A 7,209-nucleotide genomic window follows, 5' to 3' on the forward strand; every position below is an offset into this window, starting at 1 on the left:
AAAAATATGGACTGCTTCATGAATTTGCATGTCATCCTTGCGCAGGGGCCATGCTAATCTTCTCTGTATCATTCCAATTTTAGTGTATGTGCTGCCGAAGCGAGCACATGCCCAGGTAATTTTTTAATTAATTTTATTTATTTATTTTTTTACAGAGAATGGGTTTCACTATGTTGGTCAGGCTAGTCTGGAACCTCTGGCCTCATGATCCGCCTACCTCAGACTTCCAAAGTTCCAGGGTTACAGGTGTGGGCCGCCGTGTCCAACTTAATTTTTGTGTTTTTTGTTTTTTTTTTAAAGACGAGGTTTCACCATGTTGGTCAGGCTGGTCTTGAACTCCTGACCTCAGGTGATCCGCTTACCTTGGCCTCCAAAGGGGTTGGATGACAGGCATGAGTCTCTATGCCTGGCCAATTTTTGTATTTGTATTAGAGACCAGGTTTTACCACGTTGGCCGGCTGGTCTTGAACTCCTGACTTCAGGTGATCCACCCGCCTGTGCCTCACAAAGTGCTGGGATTATAGGCAAGAGCCTCCATGCCCAGCCCTGTAAATCTTTTAATCTAAAAACCTTCTGAAAAATTCAGATTATGGCCCGGTGCAGTGGGTCACGCCTGTAATCCCAACACTTTGGGAGGCAGAGACATGTGGATCACGAGGTCAGCAGTTCAAGGCCAGCCTGACCAACATAGTGAAAGCCTCTCTCTACTAAAATACAAAAATTTGGCAGATATGGTGGTGTGCGTCTGTAATCCCAGCTACTCAGGAGGGTGAGGCAGGAGGATCACTTGAACCCGGATGGCGGAGGTTGCAGTGAGCCGAGATCGCGCCACTGCACTCCAGCCTGGGTGACAGAGCAAGAGTCTGTCTCAAAAAAAAGAAGCTTATATTTGTTTAGTTTTTTTTTTTTTTACAGAAATGATCTTGCTCTGTCCCTCAGGCTGGAGTGCATTGGTGCAATCGTAGCTTACTGCAGCCTCCCACTTCTAGGTCTTAAGCAATCCTCCCACCTCAGCTTCCTGAGTAGCTAGGACTACAGGTGCACAGCACCATGCCCAGCTAAATTTTTGTTGAGATAGGAACTTGTTCTGTCACCCTGGCTGGTTTCAAACTGCTAGCCTCAAACAATCTTCCTTTCTCAGTCTCCCAAAATGCTGAGATTACAGGGGTGAATCACTGTGCCCAGTCTGGATTTTATTATTTAATTATTTATTTTTTATTTATTTTTGAGACAGAGTTTTCTTCTTGTTGCATAGGCTGCAGTACGGTTTCAGGATCTTGGCTCACTGCAACCTCTGCCCCCCAGGTTCAAGTGATCCTCTTCTCTCAGCCTCCAGAGTAGCTGAGATTACAGGTCCTGGCCACCGTGCTCAACTAATTTTTTGTATTTTTCGAAGAGACCGGGTTTCATCATGTTGGCCAGGCTGCTTTCGAACTGCTCACCTCAGGTGTTCCACTCACCTCAGTCTCCCAAAGTGCATGTATTGTGGCCGTGAGCCTCACACCCAGCCTTAACTTTATTTATTTTTTAATTTATTTATTATTTTTTTTAAAAGACGGGGTTTCACTGCGTTGGTGAGGCTGGTCTTGAACCCACAACCTCAGGTGATCCGCCCACCTTGGTCTCCAAAGTGCTTGGATTACAGGCATCAGCCACCATGCCCTGCCAACTTTATTTTTAAAAATCAGAGAGATTGGGCCGGGCGCTGTGGCTCACGTCAGTAATCCTAGCACTTTGGGAGGCCGAAGTGGGTAGATCACCTCAGGTCAATAGTTAAAGATCAGCCTGGCCATCATGGTGAAACCCCATCTTATTAAAAAAAGAAACCCAAAATCTGCGGGGCGCGGTGGCTCACGCCTGTAATCCCAGCACTTTGGGAGGCTGAGGCGGGTGGATCACGAGGTCAAGAGATCGAGACCATCCTGGTCAACATGAGGAAAGCCCGTCTGAACTAAAATTACAAGAAATTAGCTGGGCATGGTGGCGCGTGCCTGTAATCCCAGCTACTCAGGAGGCTGAGGCAGGAGAATTGCCTGAACCCAGGAGGCGGAGGTTGCGGTGAGCCGAGATCGTGCCATTGCACTCCAGCCTGGGTAACAAAGAACGAAACTCCGTCTCAAAAAAAAAAAAAAATCTCCAGGTAATTAGAATGTACAGCTGGGATTGAGTATCACCGCTGTAATCAAAGGGGATTCTAAAAACTACTTCATTCTCCTGGTTGTATACTTTATGCTAAGGTTCTTCCTTTCTCCTGAAAGATCTTTTCTCTCTCCTCCCTTTTCACCTCCTCTGGCCAACTATACCTTTTAAATTCTTTTCATCTTGTAAACCGTTTATCCAGTGCCTTGAAGTTTTTCTTAATTCCTCCCCGCCCCCCCACCGCCTTTTTAGTTGAACACAGTATCTCTTTCACTTAAACTTAAAAAATGTTTTCACCCCTCTTATAGCATTTATATCTCCTGTCATTACTTCCTATCACCCTTCTCTATGAGCAAGGACTGGGTTTTGCAGACTATTTTATATACTAAAGGCTCAATAAAAAATTAAATACATATATTTCAAACGTTACAAAAAAATCTTTATACAGATCTTTGGGAAAAAGAGTTAATAACCTTAATTTCTGATGATGTTTGACTTGAGTTCAAGACTGGGCCCAAGGTCTGTCCTATAACAGTGAGAATGCTTATATGAGGGCCTGCAAGCCCCCTCGTATTGTATTTAGAATGGTATGTATGGGCTTGGGTGCATTATTTTCAGGAGAGGTTCCATAGCTTTAATCAGATTGTCAGAGTTACCCATCTATGATTCATTAACATGTTAAAGCTACTATCCTACAAGATGAATCTTCAGAGGCTCATTATTCAGTGATGACAGTGGTCTTGATTTGACACTGTTTACTGGTCACTAGCCTTCCATTTCTCTTTCTGCCATAATTTTAGACCACCTCACCTCCATTTAGGTTGAATGCCTTCATGAAAATGTTAGTATTCTAAAGACTAATCAAGCATAATACCTATCATTTGGATGATTAAATATTTTTTAATGAAAAATAAAATGAGGCCAGCAGTGGTGGCTTACACCTGTTATCCAAACACTTCAGGGGGTCAGATGGGCAGATTGCTTGAGCCAGGAGTTCAAGACAAGCCTGGCCAACATGGCAAAACCCCATCTCCACAAAAAATACAAAAAACCAGCTGAACATGGTGGTGCTAGCATGTAGCTGCAGCTACTTGGGAAGCTGAGGTGGGAAGATTGCTTGAGCCCAGGAGGTTGTGGCTATACTGAGCCATGATCATGCCATTGCAGTCCAGCCTGGGCAACAGAGTGAGACTTAGCCTTTAGAAAAATAATAATAATAAATAAGGAAAAATAAAATTAAAGGTACTTTTGTTACTGGCTCAGAAAAAGTGTGAATTCCCATTTTGATTAGGTGACAAATGCATAGTGTCCTCGCCACCATTGTCCTCCACAGAGAAAAGTGCTCACATGCATGTGTGTGTGTGTATGTGTGTGTGTGTGTGTTTTGTATGAGTGTTTTACCAAAATGTGATTTTCATAGACAAAAAAATGCCAAAGGTCTGGTTGTCTGCGAAAGGAATAAAATTCATTTCGGCAAGCCACCTCTGAGCTTCTTATGTTTAATTATCTGCTGCTGAAATATTTGGGACTAAAACAACAACAATCAAAACAAGACTTAGTAGCTGTTAGAAGTAATTTTTCTACCTCTGGGCACAAAATAGCCAGAAAAGCATCTGTCTTTTCAATTGAACTGATTTGTAATTCTAGAATGTAAGAGGAAAAAACTGGAAGGACCTCTACTTAAATCTGTAATTTTGGTAGTTCTGAAGTAGTGTGACACAAGGAATTTTGATCAGTGCTCAGTTCAGCCTGGGGGATCTCCTTTCAAGGAAGGAAAAATGCTTGGGACAAGTCATTGGAGGAAGCTGCAATTGGGGTTTGACCTGAATAAATTGAAATAGAACATGAGAGATATTAACTAGTAAGCCTAGTGGAAATTAGCAAGATAAAGATAAGAGTTAGCAATATATATATTCACATATATATGACTGTATACTCAAAATCGTTGCAAAGTGTGAACATCAGACTTAATCAAATGACATGCTGATATGCCTACTTATAAAAAAAGGGTTAGCAGTAAAATTCAGAATTTTCAGAATACAAAAATTAGAAGGTGATTACTCACATTTTTAAAAGAATTCTTTGCCTTAAAAAAGAACCTACCACATTATTCCATTCAAAATACTCTTTCTAGAAAGGACTCCCCAGTCAATAAATGGTGTTGGGAGAACTGGCTAGACGTATGCAGAAGACTGAAATTGGACTCCTATTTTATACCATACACAAAAATCAACTTAAGATGGATTAAATACTTAAATGTAAATTCCAAAACTATAAAAATTCTGAAAGAAAAGCCTAAGCAGTACCATTCAGCACATAGAAACTGGCAAAGACTTCATTTTCATACCAAAAGCAATTGTGACAAAAGCAAAAATTGACAAATTGGATTAAACTTAAGAGCTTCTTCACAGCAAAAGAAACCATTAGCAGAACAAACAGACAACCTACAGAATGGGAGAAAATATTTGCAAACTACACATCTGACAAAGGTCTAATATCCAGCATCTATAAGAAACTTTGACAAATTTCAACAACAACAAAAACAAAACAAAACAAAAACCATTAAAAGGTAAGCGAAGGACATGAATAGACACTTTGCAAAAGAAGACATACATGTGGCCAATAAGCATATGAAAAAAGCTCAATATCACTGATCATTAGAGAAATGCAAATCAAAACCACAATGAGATACCATCTCACACCAGTCAGAATGTCTATTATTAAAAAGTCAAAAACTAACAGATGCTGGCAAGGTTGTGGAGAAAAGAGAATGCTTATACACTATTGGCGGGAGTGTAAATTAGTTCAACCATTGTGGAAAGCAGTGTGGTGATTCCTCAAAGAGCTAAAACAGAGCTGCCATTCAATCCCATTACTGATACACCCCGTGTAATGAATCATTCTACCATAAAGGCACACGCATGCATATGTTCATTGCAGCACCTTTCACAGTTGCAAATACATGGAATCAACCTCAATGCCCATCAGTAGCAAAGTGGATAAAGAAAATGTGGTACGTATATACCACGGAATACTATGCAGCCATAAAAAGAATGAGATTATGCCTTTTGCAGGAACATGGATGAAGCTGGAGGCCATTATCCTTAGCAAACTAATGCAGGAACAGAAAACCAAATACTACATGCTCTCACTTTAAGTGGGACTTAAATGATGAAAATACATGGACACATAGAGGGGAACAGCAGACAATGGGGCCTCCTTGAGGGTGGAGGGCGAGAGGAGGAGGAAGGGAGAGGATCAGAAAAAATAACTATTGGGAACTAGGCTTAGTACTTGTGTGAGAAAATAATCTGTGCAACAAGCCCCTGTGACACATATTTACCTATATAACAGACCTTCAGATGGTTTGTTATACCTAAAACAAAAGTTTAAAGAATAAAGTTAAATTAACAAAATGCTCTTTAAAGTATGTTAAAATTACCATTTATTAATTTCAGAGGTTCTCACACTTTAGTGTGCATTGCAGTCACCAGAAAGATATGTTAAAAATTAGGCTGCTCAGCCCCCACCCTCGGAATTTCTGATTCAGAAGGTTTGGGATGGGTCCCTAAAATTTGCATTTCAAACGAGTTCTCTGTTAAAAACTGTTGGTTTATTAAATTCTACCTGAACATAGTTTATTAGAAAAAATCTATGATGTAACAGAAAGTAAACCTACAAGAGATTTTTAGTGGATGCGATGTGCTAAATTGTGTATCCCCCAAATTTCATATGCTGACGTCCTAATCCCCAGTACTTCAGAATGTGAATGTGTTTAAAGATAGGGTCCTTAAAGAAGTAATTAAGTTAAAAAGAGGTCATCAGGGTGGGCCTTCATCCAGCATATGACTAGTGTCCTTATAGGAAGAGGAAATTAGGACCCAGGCACAGAGGAAAGCCCATGTGAAGACACAGGGAGAAGGTGGTCATCTACAAGTCAAGGAAAGAGGACTCAGAAGAAACCAGCTCTGCTGACACCTTCACTTGGATTTCCATCCTCCAGACTACAAAGAAATATATTTCTGATGTTTGATCTCGCTAGTCTGTGGTCCTCTGTTACGGGTCTAACAAACTAATAAAGATTGTGGACTTCAAAATAAAACAGCTATTTAGAAAACATATTCAGTGGTTTTGTATTTGGTCTAAGGGTAAAAATCAAAACTGGTGGTAAAGTAAGAGAAGCAAGCAGAGAAAAATGCAGTCTTAACCTCTACTTCATGTCCACTTTTGCCTTTGTAGATGTCTCTGGGCATCTGGGCTTGGAGGAGATACCCGATTTTATGTTTAATCAGGGGACACTCATGATGTCAGATTGCTTCACAGTGTGGGAGAATAAGAAAGCTACATGGAAAAGAGGAGGCCATAAGAAGAGAATGAAGTATGTGGCCTAGGGAGTATTTTCATGTTCTTGCGTATTCAGTGTCTTTAAGAATGGTATACCAAATATACAGGGGTTATAAACTGGGGGAAAGGAGGCATGATGCAGAGTGGGGGTAAAGAGTGTGCTTTATTTGGTCTGCTCACTGTTTGCACAATTTGAAGTTAAGTGACTTGGTGTGTGTACTCCATCCTCACTCTTCCTTTGGTCACATATCCACCTTCTTCACTCATTTGTCCTGCCTGGTCTCTAGATGCCTTTCAGTGAGTGACCCCAGTCTCAAGTGTCTTGTAGTGGTTATTGTCCCCTACATGGTACATCTTAGTTATAAGTTCTGGTAAATTTTGTTTTTGTAACTTTTTTTTTGCGGCAGTCTCACTCTTTCTCCCAGGCTGGAGTGCAGTGGCAAGATCTCGGCTCACTGCAACCTCCACCTCCCACGTTCAAGCTATTCTCCTACCTCAGCCTCCCAAAGAGCTGGGATTACAGGCACACACCACCATGCCTGACTAATTTTATTTATTTATTTATTTTGAGATAGAGTCTCGCTCTGTCACACAGTCTAGAGTGCAGTGGTGTAATCTTGGCTCACTGCAACCTCCACTTCTGGGTTCAAGCAATTCTCCTGCCTAGCCTCCTGAGTAGCTGGGATTACAGGCATGTACCACCACACCTGGCTAATTTTTGTATTT

The 7,209-nt window shown here is 41.0% G+C and overlaps 1 non-coding gene across 1 annotated transcript; it reads right to left on the reverse strand.

The window, feature by feature from the left end:
• Positions 1–107, reverse strand: LOC135273195 (U6 spliceosomal RNA). The gene has a single exon (XR_010341007.1). It is a non-coding gene; the product is annotated as a U6 spliceosomal RNA (small nuclear RNA).
• Positions 108–7,209: the final 7,102 nt, after the last annotated feature.

The sequence above is a fragment of the Aotus nancymaae genome, unplaced genomic scaffold (genome assembly GCF_030222135.1).
Source record: "Aotus nancymaae isolate 86718 unplaced genomic scaffold, 86718_ANA_hifiasm-v0.15.2.pri h1tg000348l, whole genome shotgun sequence".
Taxonomy (NCBI): Eukaryota; Metazoa; Chordata; class Mammalia; order Primates; family Aotidae; genus Aotus; species Aotus nancymaae.